Source organism: Ambystoma mexicanum, chromosome 7p (genome assembly GCF_040938575.1).
Source record: "Ambystoma mexicanum isolate Mex_15411 chromosome 7p, UKY_AmexF1_1, whole genome shotgun sequence".
NCBI lineage: Eukaryota > Metazoa > Chordata > Amphibia > Caudata > Ambystomatidae > Ambystoma > Ambystoma mexicanum.
This window is the reverse complement of record NC_090939.1, coordinates 580,706,532-580,729,484: the sequence shown is the minus strand read 5'-3', so window position 1 is coordinate 580,729,484 and position 22,953 is coordinate 580,706,532.

Here is a 22,953-nt window from a genome sequence, read left to right as displayed (position 1 = left end):
GAGCGTGCGTTGATGAGAGCTCCCTTGATGGAAGTCAGTGGAAGGTTGACTTTCGTGTGTGGTGGTGGGTGAGGTGTTGCAGGCTTGTGACTCAGTGGAGGGTTAGTAAGTGAGGTGGGCTGCATGAGATTCCTAGCCTGATTAGTGAGCATTCTGGTGAGTTTTACATCAGGATTAGTGCGATGGCTGAGTCTAGCGTTTCTAATCATGGTCGGTGGGGCTGTGTTCAAGAAGGTGGTAGAGGGTACAACAAGGCAATAAGCTAATCTTGTATTTCTAAGAGGTGTGAGACAGGGTATTAAGGGTGTAGGTGGGCTGGCGAATCTGTTTATCCAGTCCGCTGGAGATATTAAGTCTGGGTAAAGTGGTGTGGTTGTGTAGACACAGTTCTGAAGTGAGATATTCTGGAACAGAGGGAGGAGAGTAGCCATAGTTAGAGTGGCACCTCTAAGTGAGGCCATCATGGGTAACTTGGCTCTGGAGATAGAGGCAGTGAGGTTCATAAATTATTAGCAAGAATAGTTTGTACGTTCAGCTAACGTGTGTGTGGACACTAGTTAGGCGTTTCAGTGGCAATAACATGGGCATCAACTCAAATTGCAGTCAACTCAAATTGCAGTGTGCAGAGGGAAGTGTGGAATGCAAGAGATAAGAGCAGGAAGGAAGAGGCAGGGCTAAGAAGGTGGGTGGTGCTTAGGCCAGGTGACCTAGATCCACTTACACCTGCTCCCCAGCTGCAAAGGAAAAGAGGCTGGAGGGCTCCTTAAGTAGGGAAAAGAGCGGCAAGCAGGAAGGCACCAGAGGGGTTGGGCTTGGGCTTGCTAAGTGGTGAAAAAGAGCGGCAACTAGGAAGGCACCAGGTGGGTGGGGGTTAGGCCAGGTGATCTAGATCCACTTACAATTGCTCCCCAGCTTGCCCAGCAACCCCGAATTTCCAGAACTCCAATAGACAGAGAAGCTCCTTCAAGGATGGCTTCTTCCTTTGAGTTGGTGTGACCAATCAACTCAGCAAACACCTGGATACCATTTTCGGAGCTGGATAAGGTTAACCAGGGGGAAGGACACCAGTTTGTGTTTGGAAACCACAGCTACTTAAGCTGAAGTGACTCCATTTTGTTTGCTCCGACGACGATCCCATGCAGTGCAGGAGTCCCCCTACGTCCATCCCCTTTTCCCCACGGCTGAGGCTCAGGAACAGCGATACCTGCAGGACCTGCCAGGAACCTATATCTTCAGCTGCATCTTTTTGCTCCACTTTAAGGTACTGTACCATATGATTGAGTGATCCTAACTCTCGTGGTGGAAGTTCGTGAAACTTTCCCAACTCGCAGGCCTAATCAGCTTGTGACCCATCATATCTTGCTTTATCGTCTAAGCTACTTCTAAAATCTTTTACAAAGACTTCTCCATTTGTACCAGAACTCTGCTGTCCTATCCAAGAACACTAGACTATTGACTTTGGCCTGGCCTATTGAATTGAACTGACCCTTCTGGTACATTGAACCTTTGCATTGTCTGAAAAAAGTGTTTTCTAACCCTTTGTACAAACCTATGCTTTTTATTCCCATTGAAAAGTACTGAAGTGCTATTTGGCTCTTTTTTCAGGGGAGCGCAAACTTTCTTTATAACTTAGAATTTGTTACTGTACTATATTGGTGTTTAATATTGAGTTGATTTCTACTAGTGAAAGTTTTCTAAATGACTGAGTAAATACATGTTTAAGTATTTTTTACCAAGAAACCTTGAGTGTAAGTGTCTACTTGAACCACTGTGATTGTGATACTTGTGTGTGACCTCTTCTACTGCTCACATTCCCTCTTGAGATACGCCTGGCTGCTTAGCTCGCTACCAAAAGTGTGTGGTACAGACTTATACCAAAGGTTGGTTTTTGCTTACACCTGTAGTCCTAATTGTGTGTGGTGTTTCCCAAAGGGGACTGCCTGTAATTCTGCCTAACAGACATCACCCACACTATCAAGTAATGTACACCAGAACTTTACTACACTTACTATAAAGGGCAGCAAATTAACCTCCAGCCTGACTCCACCCCTTGTAGAAGCCACAGGGCATTTACTTCTGTGGTACGGCTCTGCAGAGAAAGAAGTGTCCCTTTAATCCTGACTCTGTGCCACAATAAGAGCCTGGTCATCTATCTGCTGTACAGTGCCCCAGAAGCATTGGTTTTTCTTTTGGACTTACCCAACTCCAAGAGGAAGCTCCTACACATCTGCAGTCTGACTCCCCAGAAAATGCTGTTTCCCCTTAATCCGAACTCTGCCACAACAAGACCCAGTACATCTATGTTTGAGCTACAGCTCCCCAGAAGCATCACTTTCCCCTCTGGCCTACCAAACCCCAAGATCAGGTCCCTATGCATCTGACCTGAAAGCACTGTTTCCTCTAAAGACAGACTTATCTTCATGTGGCAACCACACTTTACAAAGGTTCCAAGCATTCCCATTGGGAAAGGGGTAGCATAACAATCGCTAACAGCATTTATGGCAAAACATTGGCGCTATTAGATGCCAGTTAAGAGAGACCAATTATATATCTGCCTGTCACTGGGCATAATGCCCCATTTGATATACCTGCTTTGCTGACACAACGAAGGGAATGACCTTTTTATTCCATCCCTCCCCCAGCCCATCAACCTTTTGTGCATGGCACCACTACCACGTGTCTGAGAAGGGTAATCAGCATCACGCTCTAAAAAATGTGGCAAGTAGAGGTAATGAAGCACCCAATATTCCATTTTTCAGCGCGCACCATTATTCCTTGTGGTAGTGCAGCTAAAAAGTGTATGTGTGTACATCATCCTTCTGTGTGGTTGTGGCCATAAACTGTGTGTGCGAATGACTAAGTGTCAGATCTACGGGAATGGCTCAGCTTCCCCTGCTGCATGTTAAATTTGAATCATAGAGTCACACAATGTTGCATGCAATGCGCTTTAGGAGTTGGTCATCCTCATTTATTAATACAGCATAATTTAGTCTTTAGAACTTGAGCTTTTATTTATTTATTTTGTCATTTGTTAAGAGGCACTAAACGTGGGGCAACAAGGCGCTGGTTACATATTGCATTGCAAGAAGTTAATTGCATATTGAAGGCAGCTTTTTGAGGTCAGGAACAGTCTGCACGTGTTGATTAGTTTTGAGATGTGGGCTGCAGAGGAGACAATCGCATTGACCTGCCTTGAGAGTGACAGCGTAGCATCCAGGTAGATTCACAGGGTTTTGACGTAGCTGGCAACTCTTAAGGTGATGCCCTCAATGATAAAAAATGTGTAGGAGTGGCTAAGATTTTTAAGCAAGGATTGTGAGCCAACTTCTAGAACGTCCGTCTTTTCATCATTGAGGCAGGGACGGGGGAGGCCATCCAGGCCTGGATGGTGTGATAAACTGAGTGAAGTTTGCGTGAGTCAGTGTCATAGTTTCCCGTGATGGGGAGCAGGATCTGCATATCGTCCATATAGTTTGTTTCAGTATATGCTGAAGCAGCAGTCTATGGGATGTCTACTCAAATGCTCCAGTTGGCCTGCCTTCCACTATGAAATGGGTAAATCTCTGAATATATGCTGTCTCTGAGAATACTGTTACATTTCTTGTGCATGCATGGACTTGTTATACTCTGTTTGCATGTGATGTTCATTATTTTGAGGACCATGAGTTTATTTTGATTTTATTTTATTGGGCATTTAAAAAGTGCCTATACGTCAAATGGTGTTTAAAGGTTCCACAAGACAAAAAAGGAGGGGGGGGACAGTGGAGAAAAACAACAATAACGGTCCTACTAGGCCTTGTGTCATTCGGATCGTGCAAGTGCAGTAACAAAAAGTGCAGGGGCTAGGGAGGAGCGCCGGTCAGGATGGAAGGGAAAATAACTAGGGTGGGAGGGTAGAGGGGGCAGAAGTGGTGAAATACAAGTGCAGCAGGGGCAGAGGAGGGGAGGAAGAGGGCTACTGGGCAAGGCAAGTGCTAAGGGGAGGCCAGGTAGGCAAGTGCTCGGGGATTTCTTTTATTTTTTATTTATCGTGCATTTGTAAGGCACTTGTACATCAAGTAAATTGTGTTTCAAAGAACCCACAGGGCAACAGGGAGGGAACATGAGAGTGAAAGGCAAATATAACAATGACAGAGAGAGGTGGTCCTACTAGGCCATGAATGCTCAAGGGTTCTCTGGAGCTACAAGTCGAGTTCCTTTTACTGATAAATGACCAGTCTCTATAGGAGAGTGTGATATGTCTGTTCCATTGGTGTATTCACGGCAGACACCAGTTAACATTTTGGGAAGAGTTTTGATGGCAAAACTTAAAATGACAATTTCATTTACTGATGAAGGGATAGTGTATTCCATTTCTGGAATACACTATTTAAATGTGGCGAATTTATACTGGCGTTCACAGGGAAAGTGGCTCTGCGAGGCTTTGCAGCAGAGCCAGAGGTTTTCCTTTATGGGGTGAGCAAACTATTAACATGGTTATCTGGCTTAGTGGGGAAGACTGTAAGGATACCTGACAAATTCTTGTTTAGACCACAGAAACCTATGTATGAAGAGGGGGGACAGACTACCCGTATAGAGCTAGAAGCAGTCATAGTGCGAAGGGAAATGGCATTGCTTGAGGGAACGGATGATGAGGGTAGACCATGGAGGACAGTGATAACTATCAAAGAAGGGTACAGGTTGACTGACATTACTGACGATTACATGTTTAGAGATGACCAAACAGACAATGAATTAGTGTTCTTTGTGAGCATTACATACTGGATAAGAATAGAGAAAAGGGAAGTTCCACAGCAAATGGCAATAATGTAACAGTGTCCAGCCTTTTTTTAAGAAGGCCTGGACAAAGTTTGAAGCATCCTTTGGACCGCAGGCACTTATGACGTAGGTCTGTTAAAAGGGATAGGGGAAGTTAAAATAAAGTTGAAGCCAGAGGCAATTTTAACACCAGCAAAACAGTAGCCCATGTCTCGAGAGGCTGATGAGGGTATTAAGACCATTTCAGCACTAATGAAACAAGGCATTCTGATACCGTCAGAACCATCGTGCAACACCACGGTGTATCCTGTGAAAAAATCAAAAGGATAGTCATGGAGATTCATACATGACATGAGACTGATTACCCAGATTGTAGAGGCACAGTTTCCATTAGTTCCTAACCCAGTGACAGCACTATGCAGTATCCCAGAGGAAGCTCAATATTTCACAGTGATTGATTTGAAAAATGCATTTTTCTCAATCCCATTGCAGAGGACTCACAAGACTTGACTTCATTTATGTTCTGCCAGACTTGTCTGAAACATACTAGGCTGCCTCAAGGGTAGTGTGTGTCTCCATCCATCTTTAACAGTCATACAGATGGACCTAGGCAATATTGATTTGAAAAGTGCAGTGATACAGTACAAAGGTGACATTTTAATTTGTAGCACTACAGAAGATATTGATATTTTATTTCTATGGCGCTCGTACAGAAGTGTTTCAGAGCGCGGCAAGGGAGGGGAGCAGGGGAGAACAAAACAGCGATCTTACTAGGCCCAGTGACATTGAGAACGTGCAAGTGCATGGGAGAGGGGAAGGAGAAAAGTGCATGGAAGGGGGAGAAGTGGAATGTGGGAAGCAGAGGAACAACAGATGAATAACAATAAATACATAATAAAGGCAACAAACAGTGGTAGTGCAGCCAGCAATTTGCAAGTGCTAGGTTTAAGGTAACAGACAGGCTAGGTCTGGTAAGTGCAGGAAGAAAAAGGGTGGGCTGTATGGGTACAGTTACTGACCCCAGTGCAAGGGGTGGCCTGGAGGCAGTGCGGGAGGGTGGCAGGGTGAGCAGGTACCTGGGCCCGGAGGACAGAGCGTGGCCAGGTGCACGGTGCCAAGAGAGAACAGATCAGCAGGCGAGAGGGGGAGCGAATGCAGAAGAAAAGAGGAAGATCTTCAGGTTCTTCTGGAACCGGAGATGGTTCTCCTCAAGTTTTAGAGTGTCAGGGAGGCTGTTCCATAGGGAGGCCCCAGCCAAAGATAGAGATCTAGCCCCAGCTCGTTTCTCTGAGAAATGACTGACCCTGAGGGAGTTAGAGGAGCGAAGAGCTCAAGAGGGGAGGTATTTGCGGAGTGATAGCTGAAGGTATTTTGGACCCAGGCCCCAGAAAGCCTTGTGGACAATGCAGAGGGTTTTGAATGTAATCATTGCATCCACTGGGAGCCAATGGAGAGATTTCAGAGCTGGAGAGATACAATCCCAGGGCTTGATCCCAAGATGAGTTCAGACAAGACTTGATTCAGCTGATGACTATCCTAGCAGACAAGGGATACAAAGTAGACAAGGAAAAATTACAGTATTGCCAAGAAGAGTTGTTATAAATAGGACTGCTGATTTCACATGAACGAAAGAAAGGGCTGAGGCATTTATGAAAACAGCAAAACTGCACACAGTAAAACAGATGCAACAATTTTTAGGACTATGTAATTACAGTTCATACACAAGACCTCTTTTGCATGCTTTAAAAAGTCACAAATGGACACATTTCCAATAGAATGGACTGAGGAAATGGAGGAAGGATTTGAGGAGTTCAAAAAAGCAATTTGTACAGCTCCTGTTTTGGGGATTCCCAATTATGCTGAGGATTTTTATTAATTTTCGCATACGAATGGGACAATCATGACTGCAGTACTAGTACTTACACAGAGGACCACATTTGAGTATAACCCTTTGGCATATTATAGTGGGATTTTAGACACAGTTATGAAAGGACACTTTCCTTGCAAACAGTCATTGGCAACCGCAGCGTTCACAATTGAGAAGTCTACAAGCATTGTGATGGGCCGCTCTATGACTCTTTGTGGAGCATGCTCTGTTTGCCATCTTTGAGAAACCCAAGGGCACATTGACATATCAGAGAGCTTCTGCCTATGAAGTAATGATTTCCAACCCAACAATCAAAATTTTCAGGTGTAAAATAGTGAATACTGCCATGTTTATAGCCGCACCAGTAACAGAGGGTGACCATGTGCATGATTGTGAAAACTATCTTGAATTTTATGATGATATACTTTGCATAAAAGATAACGCTTTGCCAGGAGGGGACATTCTCTTTATTGATGGTTTTTCATAAATGGAACAAACTAGTGGAAAACAGCATTCTGGCACAGCTGTAATAAGGCATAGACTGAACGGGGAATTTTTTGTGGTAGCAAGTGCAAGACTACTGTCTCACTTTTCGGCACAAGCAGCAGAATTGGTAGCGCTCATTGTTGTGCTTGAGAAACACGAAGGGCAGGCAGTGATGGTGTACAGTGACTCCACCTATGTGATGTCAATTGTACACGCAAGGTTAGCGCATTGGAATACGGAGGGTCTACCTCCGTGTGTACGGCACTCCAATGAAGCACATATCTTTATTGGACAGGCTTATTAAAGCACTATAACTCCCATTAGCCATAGTGGTCATTAAATGCGCAGCACATACAAAACGGGCAGATTTTATTTCTGGCGGGAACAAAGCCACAGATTTAGAAGCCAAGAGGGTTGCCTATAATCTGGACGTTTCAAAATGTTTTGATACACCAAATATCAAAGAGAATGTAGTCTCGGTTATGGTGATGCAAGAAGGGTTTAATAAATTACCAATCAAGGAAGTGCACCACAGGAAGAGCAGAAATTATGGAAGCAAAGGGGGTGTTCTCTATCCCCCACAGAAGCATTATGGTGACAGGACAACAGTGGAAAGCCGTTGATGCCAGTAGCATTATTAAAGGCCATGCTTGAACAGCTGCATTACCCCATGCATGTAACTAGGGAAAGTCTTGGTGCAACGATTGCGGAAGATGGGTTTATTCCAAATTTGTTAGAACATATTGCATTTTATGTAGTAAACTGCATCGTATGTTAAAAGTTTACCACTGGGCATACACTGAGAACGATTAGAGGAGTAATTCCTCGACCAAATGGTCCTTTTCAGTACTCCCTTATATTCCCTGAGACGAGAATACATTGCAAGGCCAAGTTCAAAGGCAAATCTTCATGGCAGAAAGCATGGACGATGAGAAATGTTGGGCTAATTGGGTGGGAAAGCAAAGTCAAGTCCGCCTCCCAGCACCTGGGTGTGAGCTTACGTGCTGCTAAGTAGCTGAATGTTCCAGACATGGCACAAGCGTTCCAACCACTTATAGATGGCCATATACTTTAAGAGCCAATAGGAATCTGTGTACTTAATGAGTGTTGAGGATGACTTGCACTAGAGGCAGGCTTAAGTTGTCCACCTGACAGTAGATGTCCTATCACAAACCAATCCTGTACAGAAAGTATACTTAGATATTCCCCTTGAGCCAACCACAATCCCTGTAGGTTTTTCTTATTTGCCACGTAGTGTGATGTCACTTATGACACATTTTTAGTACATAAGTGTGTTTTTATGTAAAATGTATTGAGATTCCAGCAAACATCCGTTAATGTCGGTTGTAACTCCCCGTTTTAGACAATTGATATTAAAACAGTCATTGGACTTTGCCAACTTTCTGAGTCAGTCAGATTATTTGGCGTAAGAGTTATTCTGAATCCCATCCTTTGCATGACACGTTACTGATTAAGGACCATATGTTCACTGCACCAACAATATATCTGAATGTTGGCACCTTACATCACTCTCTTGTTGCTTTACCCACAATGCATGCAAGAATTGCCATTATAAACCACCTTCAGGCAGGATTCTCAATGGACAGTATGCATGCACAAGTTATGACAGTCTCCTCCCTGTGGGCTACAGGATCCTCTCTGAACCCAGAACCAACCGCCCTGGAGGTGGAGTAGCCCTGACCTTTCCCGAGTGGGTCCCGGCTTCTGTCATCCTTACGCAGGCCTATTCCTCCTTTGAATGCCTGGTCTGCAGGCTCTCTATCTCTCCAGGTCTCTCTCTAACTGTGGCCACCCTATTTGCCACCTGGACAGGTCACCCTTTTCCTTTGTGAATGGGCAGACCTCTCCTCTTCTCTCCTTGCCTCTACTTCTCCTCCTTGGTGATCTCAGCATCCACCTGGATGCTTCTAATCCCTCCTCTTGACTTTTTTGCAACCTCTGCAGCACTCTCTCTCTTTCCATTCTACACTCTGGCCCAACACACTCTGCCGGACATACTGTAGATGTTTTCATCACCTCAGACATCCCCCTCTCTAACCTCCTCACCACTCCTCTCTCTTGGACTGACCACTTTCTACTCTCCTCTTATGTGAAACTCTCAATCCCTCAGACAAAGTCCTCTGCCCTCCAGCACTGCCACCTACCTTCTCGGTCATTCTGCCCATGAAGCATGTGTCCGTGGATGCCTTTTTTCTCTACTTTCTCTGCTCCTCCTACTCCTGCGGCTGACTTGCACCCTGACACAGCCCTTTCAAATCTGCATCTATTTCCAACACCCTAGACATCCTTGCTCCTGTCATGAGAATCTGGCTGAAGCCTACCTCCAAGTGCAAATCTTGGTATAATTCCGACCTCGCCATCCAGAAACGCAAGTGCAGGGTGGCTGAGAGGAAGTGGAGGGCTTTGGATGCATCCTCTGATAAACTGACCTGCCGTCTGTTCCAAAGGCAATACTGGCCCTCTCTACTGCCAAGAAGAGAGCACACATTCAAGCCTGCATCCTTGCGGTCTCTTAAAACACAGTTGAACTCTATAAAATCTGCAAGGAAGTGGCCAATCCTGTTGCAGTCTCTAAGTCTCCTGTTGCCTAGCAGGCCCTCTGTATGGCTCTGGCCTCTCACTTCTCCACTAAAACTCAGGACATCCTGTCCTCTATCTCCTCTTCCTCTCCCGGCCCCCCTTTGTCCATCTCTCCCTCTCCTCCTCCATTTTCCCCTTTCTCTCTGACAACACCTCACAAGGTTGATAGACAAGTCCGATCTATGAAAGTGTCATCCAAACAGTTGCTCCCCTGCTCCTCTAGAACCAACAAAGATCATATTGAACCCTTGCTGTAGCCTTGGCCCATTTCTGTAATCACTTTTTTGCCACTGGAACTTCCCCTCTCCATTTAAGCACTCACTCCTCAAGAAGCCGTCTGCCGATCCTACCTGCCCGTCAAACTATCGCACAATCTCCATCTCCCCTTTCCTGGGAAAACTCTTGGAAAAGCTTGCCATCTCTGAGCTTACTCTCCACACTGAATCTGCTGGCTGTCTCCATGACCATCAGTCTGGCTTCAAAGATGCAGAGGCATGGAAACTGCTCTCCTGAACACTGGTGAAGATCTGCTCTCTAACCTTGATTCCAGCATTCCTTCTGCCCTCATCCTCTTTGATCTTTCCTTTGCTTTCGACACGGTCAACCACGCTATCCTGATTAATTGACTCTGTGAGAACCTGGGCATCATGGCTCAGGCCCTGGATTTGCTGACCTCCTTCCTCTTGAACCGCCCCCCCCCAAGTCTAACTTGTCCCCTTTCTCTCTGCCACCTCTCTCTCTACCTGTGGCGTTCCCCAGGGCTCTATCCTCTCACACTGGTTTTTCAACCTCTACTTCCACCTTTGGCCCTCCTGATCTCTACCTTCTCCTCTAACTTTCAGTGTTATGCAGATGACACTCAGCGTTCCTTCAGGCTCCCCTCATCCTCCTCATCTGTCTTGGTCATTCCTGACTGTCTATCTGTGATTCAGTATTGGTGCACCTCCAGCGATCCATGCCTTAATGCCAGTAAGATGGATATCCTTCCCATTGGGAACCCTACCTCTGCTTTGCTTCTCTAACTCTGATCAGCCACCTTGGGCCCTCTTCATTCGCCTTCCTGCGAGACAAAACACCTTGGTGTCATCTTTGACTCCACTCTCTCATTCTCTCCTCACATCTTGGACATCCCTTTCTCACTTTCCGCAGAAGCTTACTGTCTCCAGAGCCCTGGTTCTCTCTCGGATGGACTACTGCAACAGCCTTTTTGTCAATCTGCTTTCCTCTACACTCTGCCTTCTGCAACTAATCCAGAACAGGACTGCAAGACTTATCCTTGGTCTCAAGCTGAGGGATGGAATCTCTCCACTGGCTCCCAGTGGCTGCAAGGATCAAGTTCATTGTCCGCAAGGCTTTCTGGGGCTGGGGCCCACACTACATCCTGCGCTCCCTTACAAAATACCTTGCTTCTCGAGCCCTTTGTTCAGCTACCTCCAACTCTTTAAGGGTTAGATGCTTCACCAGGCAGAGAGTGGGGAGGTGGAGTAGATCTCTCTCCTCTGCAGGTGCCTCCCTGTTCAAAGGCATCCCTGCCTCTCTGAAACTTGAGCTGAATCACCTGAAGTTACAGAGCAGCTTTCCTCTTCTCCTATGCTTTCTCTCTCTCACTCCCCTGCTGACCTACCTGTCTGATGTACCGAATAGTTGCTTTGCTACCCTCCTTCTCTCACTTGGTACCAGGCTCTTTCTTGATCAGTCACCTTTGCCCTTTGTTTAAATTACGAGAAATAATATCTGACCAAGATGATGTAGAGCTTTGGCTATATTTACTCGGAAGGTCAAAGGAAAAAGAAATGTAACAGTGATCTGACCAGGGACCGGGGTTGATGGTAAGGGAGGAAGTAGCAAGATTATGAGAAATAACCCAATCAAGTGTATGTCCATCCCTTTGTGTAGCCTGAGTAACAAGCTGGGAAAACCAATGGTATAAAGAGCTGTTAATAACGATTTTGCACGAAAATCTGAGTCATCATGCTCCCAAATATTAAAGTCAAGGAGAAAAATTAGGCCTTGGATATATCAGCAATTGACGCAAGCAATTGTTCTTAAAAAAGAGGGGATTTACCGGGTGGACGGTAAATATTAAAAAGATTAACAGTTGTATTAGGGCCGATACACAATCTCAACAGCAGGGAATCACTGTTGTCTATGTAGGTTATGTTAGGTATATGAGTCTTAAAGTATTTACAACCTTCTTTCCTGTCAGCCCTAGCAAACCTATAGCCTGCCAGCGTGGCCCAAAGAGTTGCATGATTAGATGCAGTGTTAAGCCAAGTCTCTATGAGACAAAGAGGGTCCAATTTGTTCTCTAGAATAAAATCTTCCCCCTCTGAGGCATGTTTACCAATAGCGCGTGTGTTAAGAAGTGCTACATCAATTTTACTTTGTGAAACACATACAGAGCATTTATGCACAGAGGAGGCAACATCAGGTTCTATCATTGCATCTCTGATTGTCCTAGGGTTCAAGGGGCTTGTGAGAGCAAATGTGGAGGAGCAGGAAGCTGAGTTATCCATTGCAACAGTACTAAGTGCAGCCAATGACCTGTCTAGTAATTAATCCCGTGTTTGAACGGACTTGTTGATTTATTGGGCGTCTGCTTCATTCACAGAAGAGGAAGCCAAATCAGATACAGGTAATGCAGAGGAATGAGGATTTTCTAGATTTAATTTGGAGCTAGTTAAAGACTTATCTTTACTATTCCTCTGACAGTCATGAGAACCTTCACCTCTATGTAGGTCTATGATATTAAGAGGGGTTTCATTCCTCCTAATGCATAAGTGGTTATGGCTGTTTTCGCCTACATTAAGATAGTCAGCTGGGGAAATTAACAACTCTCCCTCACAGCAAGCCATTATATATTTTGGTATCACAGATATTTTCTTCCTAGAGGAAGACAAATAGCGCTTCTCTTCCAACAGAGTCTGCCTGTTCCCCAGGAGCCTTTCTTCACCCAGGTGATCCTGCCGGCTAATACCACCCACAGGGTTAAGATTAGGAAGTGTCTGCCTTTCCCTGGCCACCTGGGAGGAGATTTTAGGCACAGTTAATGTGTGGACTCCATAGGATTCATCATAAAGAGCAGAACCAACCTTCGTTAGCCAGGAGCAGTATAACAGCAAGCCAAAAGATTCTTTAAAGAATAACTCGAGTGTCCCCAGTGGCAATAGAAAACACAACACATGCATTAATTTTAGCTGAAATCTTAATAAATAGAAGGTAAATCTATCACAAACACGGTTCTATCACTTGTGACCCATAATTGGAGAACAGTGGCCATTCATTAGAAGCATAGAAGCAAACAGAGCTAGGACACCTGCCGTACTCCCTAAACACACATGTAGACATGAGGTGCCACACAAGGCCAAGTACAAAGGGATTTTCCATTCTCACAACCTGAGAAAGATGGATATAACTTTTAATTGAAGGAAGAATGTTCCATGGGCCTTTGTCCCCGTACTCTGTCTGGCTAATATCTCGAGGAGCTGCCAAGTGTCCAATGTTGGTTCTCAATGTGCCAACTTATCAAAATCCTAAGAGACATTCAGCCCATCAAGTAGTATACCAACCAATACCTTTGTAACGCTCATCTGATTCCCACGGAGGCGCAGGTCTGGCTTCGAGTGCTGATGCTTCTTCAATGGTGAAGCGCAGGGCTCTGAAGATGGACAGGAAGGGCCCTCTACTCTGGCTTCTCCGGCTCGCAGTAATATTCCTCTGTGCGTGAAAAGGGAGTATTACCTACTGACTGAGTTATGCTCAAGCCTCCCACTCTCTTCCAACCCTCCACGATACCCTTGCACGATTCCCCATGAAGTCTCACCTTAGGGTCAGGAAGGATGAGCTCTCCATCCTGCTTCTGATGCAGGGGTGCGTTGAAACCCAGTTACTTCACTGGATTGAGGATTGGTGGGAGTTCAGGTAAGCTTGACTATTCAGGTAAGGCTCTGTAAAAGTTCTGTTGCAAGTTCAAAAGTCCAAGCCTTATAATAATGTTCATTGTCTTTTGCAGCAAGCGCTAATGCTTATGTCTTTTTTCCCCTTAGGGGCCGGGGTTCGGAATGCCGGAGATATGGCTCCGACCCGAAGTGAAACGTGCAGTTCCAGTTCCAGTAAATGGCAGGTTAGATCTGGATGAGCGCTCGGGAACTGTCTTTGCATATGCTCATTCTATGTCTTTGTCTTTTTTCCCCATAGGGGCCGGGGTCCGGAAAATGCCTGTAAGCGGCTAGACCCGAAATGAAATGGGAATGACCCAACAGGTAAGTCTTATTCCCTTCCTTCTCTCACCTCTTATTCTTGTCTTTTTCTCTAGGCTCTGGGAAGTGGCTGTGTATCCGGATGATCGCTGCTGAAGATGGAGGAACCCAGGAAAGGTGAGTGAAATGCAGCGCTGCAGCGATCGTAACGAAATGCTTTTAAAAAAAATAATGTCTTCCCTTTCAGGATCGTCGGTGATGTCTCCGTGGTGCAGATTCAGCTGGTAAGGTCTCTTGTCTCCCTTTGCCGGTGACCCAGGATGCTGACAGGCGTGGCTGAAGTCCAGATGCAGGAGCTGACACGGTGAGCGTCCAGCTGCGAGGAGCAGAACAACGCGAAGCGTGAGTTGCTGATCGGGTGTGGTTTAAATAGCTTTGGAAGATGTTCCCAGTGTGTATCCTTCGACCGATCAGGTATGTATCCTTCCCCAACCACACCCGGGTGGAAAGTAGTCCCACAGGTAAAGTAGTTCCATTCAGGCCTCAAGAGGGCCTGGATGTAGCAGCATGGTCTGCATCAGGTAAGTGCACATTAAAACACTTGAACACATGCCTAGCTTTATGAGCCTGGCGCCTAAGGCGCCAGGACAGGGGTCCAACATGAGCCTGGCGCCTAAGGCGCCAGGACTGCGTCCAAAGGGCCCCAGCTTGGGCCCGCTGGCACTCTCCTGGGGGAAATGATGCCTGCCTCTGGGGTTGCTGGGTCGGACCTGGCTCCTTGGAGGTAGGCATCATGACACCCTTGCAGTGAAGATGAAGTAGTTTAACCTACAAAGTTGGGTGGTTCCAGGTGGCGCCATCAGATACTTGTAAACTAATGAACCGTTTAACCTGTATGGAATCTATATGTAGCCAAACCCACTAACCTGTCCCCCTTCATCGTAGGTTTTGTAAACTGATATCATGTTATGATGTCATTGATTACACATTTGTAGTACTTAAGCAATTGTTTCTGATAAGTATGGGGAGAGCAGCAAGATTGCAATGTTTGTATGCTGTCCCTGCCTTGTTTCAATGCGAATAAAGTTGGGTTTTTGCCGTGCACTTTGCTTACTCCATCATTGAAGCTTGTTTTCGTTTCCTCTGGTCCTAATTTGGATATTTGGGCTACCTTAACACAGTGGTGCATGGTCAGTTCACTTGTGAACAGGCACTGGCCGCTCCAGCCTTTGCCATTAGAATATCAGCAAAAAATATCATCGGTTGTTCAGTAAGTCTATACTTCGAGCCTACAGTGTTTGTAATTCTCGAAAAGTCAAAATCCACTTTGACTACCCAAAGGGCCTCCGCACATGAGGTGATTTCATCGAGCCCATCCATTCACATTGTGCAGTGTCATGCAGTGGACCTACTTCATTCATTGCAATACCAGTTGAGGAAGGGGAGGAAGTGCACCATTGCATCACATATTAAATCATCATCAGGGCCTTCATATGTGCAAGGGAGAAGATGCACTCAAGGAAGAGGAGATCCTTTTTTTGATGGGTCATCCATGATTGATCAGTAGACTGGCCAGAGACACACATGCTCTGCAGTAAAGGTTACCAACCCATTTCTTCAGCCAAGGCAGCTGATGTAATGGACTCCTTCCCTTAGAACATAGAGGCTATGGAATGTGGCCAGCACAGTGAGGGATGGAATGTTATGATTCAGAGGCAGGTGGTTGCAGATCAGGGCTAAGGCTAGATGTGCTGGGGGTTTTAGGCTGCGCTTCCTAACAAATAAAGTTGGGTTACCACATTACCTGGAGCGTGGAGCGTTTACTTTTCAGCAGCAGAACTGACTGCATTAATAAAAGCATTAGAGGCATCTCAAGGATGCCTAGTGACTGTATACTCAGATTCTAATTACGTGACCACCATAGTATATTCAGAGTTGCCTAGATGGAAAAGGAGGGGCTTCTGGAGGTCGGACGGCACACCCTTTCAGCATGCAGCCTTGTTGGTGATACTGATTTATGCTTTGTCCCATCCAACATTAGCGGCAGTGTTTAAATGTGCCACCCACACCCAAAATACAGACCTCGTTTCACTTGGCAATGATGCAGCAGATGAGGCCACCAAAGAAGCAGCATATCACAGGGACCCAGACATCATTGCATATTCTGAGGTGGCGAACCAACAATTGCAGTCATCAATACCTTACACTGCAGTACCACTTACCTAAATGATTGAGTTACAGGGTCAGGAGTCCCAGGATGAGATGGACCATTGGGCTAAGCAGCTTGTTCACAGTCACTGACAAACCTGATTTGGAGGCAAAACATTAAAGGTAAGGTGGTAATGCCACTGGAGATGCTCATGGTTGCTTTTGAGCAGCTGCACTACCTAGCACATGTTTTCAAGCATCATACCGCTGCAGACCTCCAAGAGGACTGGTTTGTCCCCAACCTACAAGATTCTCATAACATGTTTGTGGCAAATTGCACTACATGTCACCTTTACAACATCGGTTTGATGCTGAGGACCCTGCGCAGCACATTGCCCTGTTCCTCTTGGCCATTTTGGGAACTTCACATCAACAATGTGGACATGATCCACAGGTGCAGTAACTATTGTTACCTTATTGTTGTGGTGTGCCCTTTGTCTCATTGGGTTGAGGCTGGTCCCTGCACACAACCTGATGCAAAATCTGCTGCCCAATTTTTGGTTCGCGAGATATTTCCTCTGTGGGGGTTGTGAAGTCCTAATATCTGATAACAGGACTTCTTTAATGAAATCTTCAAGGAGATTGTGTCCGTACTGAGGAGCAAGCACAAACTTTGCTCAATATACCATCCTCAGGGCAATGTGTAATGTTAGGGAGGAACTGGATGCAATATATCCCTCTGACTTTGTTTAGCCTGAGAACGCTGCCTAGCAAAGATCACCACATGTCCCTGCACGAGATAGTGATGGGGAGAAGGATGCACACGACTCTTACTCCTACACGCACAGCATTGGATGCTCACAGGGCATCAGGAGTTTTTAGGGAGGAGTTTCAGGGGTATTTAAGTGAGTTAGTATGGTGTATAAAAGTCTTATCTCGACAGATGGCTCCTAGAAGAGATGGCACAACTGAAGCATCACAGAAAGATGAACTGAACTTACCATTGCCACAGTTGTACCCCAGGGATAAGTTATTTGTCAGAAATTGTGTGCGCCGCAGTCAGAAGATTCAGGGGCCTTTTGAAGTAATTTATTTGACCCATTTGCTGTCTGAGTAAAAGAGCTGTGGTATTGGGTCCACTTGTCCGACATTTGGAAAGATCCCTCCACCGCCCCTTCTTCTCGTGATCATGGTTAGATTCTTGACTGACATTAAAATATGCTTGGTGGCGCACTTCCTTGCTCTTTTACAGTTGAACAATGCCCTCCCTATAGTGAAGTAGAATTTTGTTGTTGGATTGTCTGCCTTCTTTTTTGCTTTATTGGGTAAACCCAGTGGACGACGTGTAAAATACATGTTATGTCGTGTTCTTTTTGGAGTAAACATGGTATTTTTCTGTGGTTATGTTATATGGTTAGGGCATATAAATGGGGGTATGGAAATGAAAGAGGGGTATCTTTGGGAATAACACCAACCAGGAGGGAAACTGAAGAAGATATAGAATACAAATAGTACACATGGGTAACGTTTGATACTGTGGCCGATTTACCCCACTCTGAATTGGACATGTGGTACAATCACATGTGCGAGGTGGGGAGGGAGAGGTCAAACAAGAGCTGCTACGTATGCTCTCTGATACCTCATGCGATGGGTGCACCCAAGTCATTTATACCTCAGGAAATACCACATTATATAGCCCAGTTCTGGTGCATTTAGCCCTGTGCAGAGTGCAAAGTGTTTTCCAAGGGCACATGATTAATAACGGACAAAGATGATGAAGAAAGAACAACTGCAGGCAAAATAAGACTGTTGCTGAAGATGGAAGGAGTGTTTTTTTCCAACAATAGATGGGGCGCAGGAGTAGTGAGCTGTACACTGGGGAGCTTACTGGGATTTTCCGAAGATGTAGTGGCACGTGTGAATGAGTACTGTGCTAGAACATGGGGGAATTATGTGCCTAAATACATATGGATCAAGCTAAGTGAAACACGAGCAAAAGTACAGAGGCCAGCAGATTACTCCTTTTGTTTTCAAGGAAATGGCACTATACCCATAGGAACGAACAGCCAGTGCAATAAGACTCTCTCAATTCCAGATCTGACTCAAGATACAGCAGTATTGATGGATGTGTACTGAGTGTGTGGACAATATGCATATTTGCACCTCCCACCATCATGGAGGGGAGTATGCTCAATGACCACACTACACTTTGCCGTTTTAGTAGTTCCTGTTTCTCATCTGTCAGTAATAAATGTGCTGGCCACAGAACCGACTAAACCCCCTGCTGATAGGCCTGCCAGTCGCTGACAAAGAATTAATTGTAAGAAGAGATCAAACTATTTATCAAAAGACTCCTCCGAGAAACTAAAGGGAATTCCAGAGAAATACCACCTATTCACCAAACACCAAAAGGGAAACCTTTTTTTACCTCCCTCCTGGTGTCAGGTACCCCCGCTGCATCCAAACAGATGGGAGATTTTGGTGAACCAGATAGAGCAGGGTCTTAATTGTATAAAAACTGAATTAAGGGCAATGAGGCTCATGACCAGCCAGAACTGACATGTTCTGGATTTGCTCACAGTTGTGGAAGGGGCATGTGCTAGAAAATTGGTCTATCTTGCTGTACATCCATACCCCCAAACGATGCAGACAACAGGTCCCTGTCCCATTCTATAGGAGCCCTGCACAAACTCAGGGTTGTGAAGGAGAAAGAATCAGGGGTGAATGCCGATGACTGGCTTGACTCAATATTTTCATGGGCTGTGTTGTGGTTAGAAATAGCCATAACAATGCTGGTTCCCATCGTGGTCTTTTTGCTCATGCTTTTCTGTTTGTGTCAGATGATCCCGAGGTGTTGCTATGATGATGGTATCTCTATGGGCAGGTAGAACGGCTCCTCTCCCAAAAGACAACTTCACCCAGACTGATAGATAGAAATTATGAAAATAGAATAGCCTTTAGAACCCCGGGAGACGGTGTCCACGACCACACCCCCACCAGACCCATATAACTATGTGTCGTGCTGGGTTGATACAGCAGGAGATGGAGGGTGCGGCTTCATGATGGGTTCGCAAGAAGAGTACACCCGAGGGAGGGGTGAGTCTACACCATGTGTGTATGGCATGGGTACTGCGTGATGATAGAGAAAAGTGAGGTAATGGAGTATTAACTAAAGGGGGCATGTTGGGATGCACGTCCAGCATTCCAACAGGGCAAAAAGGTACATGCTGCAAAAACCTATTAGTCGAACCATCGCAGGAACAGATTGAGGATTCCACAGGAGAAGGAGCACATATTGTTTTAGTTAGTTTTGACACATATTAGATAATCACATATAGCAACACAGAAAGACCAACACATGTACTACTGTTGTGGCTGCCAAGGTTATAGATAGGGCAGTATTATAGGCCCTTGTCTAATTGATGGTAGGGGCCGATGTATTGTGTGTGAGAGGAGATGAGGGAGGTGGAAAACTGAGTCAGAAAAGTGTTGTGGTAACAGTGAGGTCAGTGCGTTAGCAGGACAGGAGTAATGTCATTTTGGTAGTTGTGATGAATTGTATGATGTCATCACTCCTTTCCCTGAGGTAGCCTCTGCTCATGTGCTCATGGAATCACAGCCATTACCTGATCCTGACCCTGGGGGTGGCTATATGAGGGAGGACCACATGGAAGGAGGCGACCCTTGGAAGAATGCCATGACATCAGAGAAAGTCACATACCCCCATTCCCTTTTAGGGATGTTGCTCCCTTCCTCATGCATTGATAGCATATTGTAACATTCTCCCTCAACCACTTGCCAAGTCTACTTCAAGTATTCCCAAGTTTAATGTAAGGAACAGTATGACACCAACTGAGACTAGGAAGAGGTGAGAAGCAATGATGATTACTCCTAATGAGAACCACTGTCAGTGGTCTAGTCGCTGGGGAAATTCGATTGGCCCGACATTGTTTAAAACCATGCCGGGAAGAGAAGCATTTAGTTCTCCAGCTCTGGACAGATCGAGGTACCGGCGGTGATGTGGAAGTCCAAGCAGCTACACAGAGCGAGAGAGCAGCCCGGTAAGCAATGTGTGCAGGGAGGCTCTGCAGAAACCAGAACGAAGCATGAGGAAGTAAGTCAAGCTTCCTGATGCTGCAGAGGCTGTTAAGCTGACCGAAGCCTGAATGCCTACTACTACAGAGGCTGGAAAGTTGACCGAAGCCCAACGGCCAACTGGAAGTGTCGGCAACGGCAGAGAGATGAGGGAGTTAGGGAAACATCCGACTTGGAGTCAGGAATGCAGAGAAAGCACAGGAAGAGAACCAATGGGCCAGGGAAAGAGTTGGGATGCTGAAGCACTGTCTGGCGAGGTAACAAAAGCCCTAGACAGTGGAACTGAGGTCTGGGACTCTCAGTATGAACTTGGGGAAGACCAACATGGGAAAACAGAGAGACATTATATGTTGAAGCCTAGTAGAAAACTATACCAAGTGTTTGGAAAGAAAGCTGAAGGATTATGTTAAAAGTACCAAACACAAGTGTTTGAAAGAACCTGCATCCAAGACCTGGTAGGAGAGTATACAAGGTCAAGAGTGTGTGATAAACTATAATAAAAAGAGAATTTCAAGCCCTTAAGATTGTGAATTGTTATAAGTTGTTATAAATGTGGAAAAGAGCCTAGCAAGGAAGTATACGAGGTGTCCTATGAGTCTAGGACCCACACCTAAATTTTAATACAGCAAAAAGAGAGTGCCACGGAAAACATATGCTCACAGGATTTTGAACTGTCTTGAATGTGAAGAGAAACCTGAGGAAGGGAGCCATTTCGTCGGGATCAGTGAACCCACCAAGAGGAGGGAGTTATCCTCTTCATTTACAAGGAACTTGGTTATTCTTTGTTTGAACTTTTCATTGTGGAGAAAAGGAACCTGGGCAAGGGAGGCAATCCCTGGAACTGTGAACATTGTCCACTTTGATCTTTTCGGTTGTTTTTTTTTGTGTTGGATTTGAACATTTGTTCACTTTGAGAATTGGGGACAATATCCTTCACACCTTAGAGTTCATTTTTAGTGTGAGGGCCAGGATAGGATTTTGGACACAGCAAACTCCTGCTAGATTAGGAAGAGCAAGGCATTTTCCAACCCTTTTCATTTAATAAAAGTTCCTAACCAAAACATGAGTCCTCTGTGTCCGCGTCTCATTCCTGGCTACTCACATAGTGGAGGCCCAGATGTGGAGCTGAGGTGCTGCACAGTTAGCTCTAAAAATAAATCCCCTTTGCCATTCCGCAGGAGAGAAGCCGAGGTCAGGGCACCCGAGGTGCAAAGATAATTGCTAATTGCATCCTGCTGCGGCACCTAAAAATGGTGGGAATGGAATGTTAGTGGGTAGGAATGAGTCATGTGAAGGACAAATTCATGAGAACAGGGCATAAGGTTCTGTGATGCAAGAAGCTAGGCAAATATTTAAGAGCCAAAAGTGACTATGTAGCGGGAAGTGGGTGTAGAAAGTGTGTGACCAATCATTCCAGGGACTGCAGGGGGCATTAGCATGTTCTATGGGTGTTATCCAATTTGGGTGGTGGGATAGCATTGTAACCTATATAATCAACAAATTAAGTATTTTCCCACCATATAACTTGTAACTCCATGGGATGTGATGAGCTACATATCAGTTTGGTTCTACGGGACTGTTTTTTCATGTAATAAAGCTTGGTTTTGCCTGCAAAGACGTGCAGTGCCTGTTTGGCCTTTTACAGGTGGTTTTGGGTTGCTTTCTTTTCATGTGCTTGCCTTCATCCATTCAGTATCTTTTCCCATTCAATTCAATCATATACCGAGCGTAATGAAATATGGTAAATTTGGACACCTCTAATTTTACAATACCAGACTCCACCAATAACAAGATATGCCACGATACAGCGCCAGCATACAAGTTGTTATATAAACCAGTGACTACAGGGACCTTGAAAAGACAGTGGGCCTCATTCCGACCCGGGCGCAAAGGGATACCGGGCACCGGTAAGGACACTGATGCCAGTAATCCCTTTGCGTCCTATTCCGAGGTCCCCCAACGAGACCCGTAAAGTACTTTTGGTCAGACCAAACGTACCTTACGGTTCCCGTTAGGGGAGCAGGGCGCAAATAACAGCCTTGCCATGCTCCGGGCCGTTGTTTGCACCCTCCCCATTCCCATTGAGCCCTATGGGGGCTCAAATGGGAAGGTCGGAATGGACCGGTAAGTCCCCATCTCACCAACCGGAGTCGGACCTAGTTTTGGAGGCAGCCATGGAGCAAATAGTGCCATGGCTACCACCAAACTCGGAATGAGGCCCATTTAGTTAAAATGGTTGCAATAATATCTGCCCTCACGCAATGCTATGGCAACATTAAGGAACGTATCCATGTCAGCTGCGCTGTAGAAGATAGAAACGGAGCACAGCTCTCGATCAGCCATTATGCTTGTTTACCAATTGTCATGACAACAACAGTGCATAACTACTGCAGCGACTAATCCAGTAAGTATGACGTGCAACAATACAATCAAACAATGACCTCGGTTGCACTCGGTTTCTCACAACACAGGACAAACAATTAAAATGTACTAAGGTCAAACAGAACTCACGTAACGCATGCCACACTTGTATTAAAAAAAAACAATAGGGAACCACCACGCGGACACCATTAAGCAAAAGACTGTTTGCTGGGAACCATCCCGTGATACACAGGTAATCACATAAACCTCTTCAGCGAGTAGTTTGAAACCAATGAATTTAATAAGCATTTAGGGACAGACACCTGATTGCTATATTATTCTTATCTTTAGCAGATCCTCACTTGAGAAGTAAATAAGATTATGAAAATGTAAAAGCACTTGAGATACAAGAAAAAATAATTTTCTGCAGCAGGTATT